The sequence below is a fragment of the Lupinus angustifolius genome, chromosome LG06 (genome assembly GCF_001865875.1).
Source record: "Lupinus angustifolius cultivar Tanjil chromosome LG06, LupAngTanjil_v1.0, whole genome shotgun sequence".
In the NCBI taxonomy this organism is placed as follows: Eukaryota; Viridiplantae; Streptophyta; class Magnoliopsida; order Fabales; family Fabaceae; genus Lupinus; species Lupinus angustifolius.
Window position 1 is genome coordinate 33,010,636 of NC_032014.1, and position 471 is coordinate 33,011,106.

Genomic DNA, 471 nt, shown 5'->3' on the forward strand with positions numbered 1-471 from the left:
GTTGTCTTTGGTAAAGCATGTCATCTTCCTGTAGAGATAACGCATCGTGCATATTGGGCTGTGAAAACTTGTAACTTAGCTCTTGATCAAGCTGGTGAAGAAAGAAGGCTCTAATTGAATGAACTCGATGAGATCCGCTTAGAAGCCTATGAGAACTCTAAGTTCTACAAAGAGAAGACCAAAAGATTCCATGATAACTTGATTTCTAGAAAGGAATTTTTGGTTGGTCAAAAAGTGTTGATGTACAACTCTAGGCTTGGACTCATGAGTGGTAAGCTTTGTTCTAGGTGGATTAGTCCTTTTGTTATTACTAATGTGTTTTCTTATAGTGCTGTAAAAATCAAAAGTGAATCCACAGATTAGAGCTTCAAGGTTAATGGGCATCACCTCAAGCCTTTCCTCACAAATCCTTCCTTAGTGGATGAACTTGTGGAGGAGGATTCGTTGGTTGAACCCACTTTCCTCCCTCCA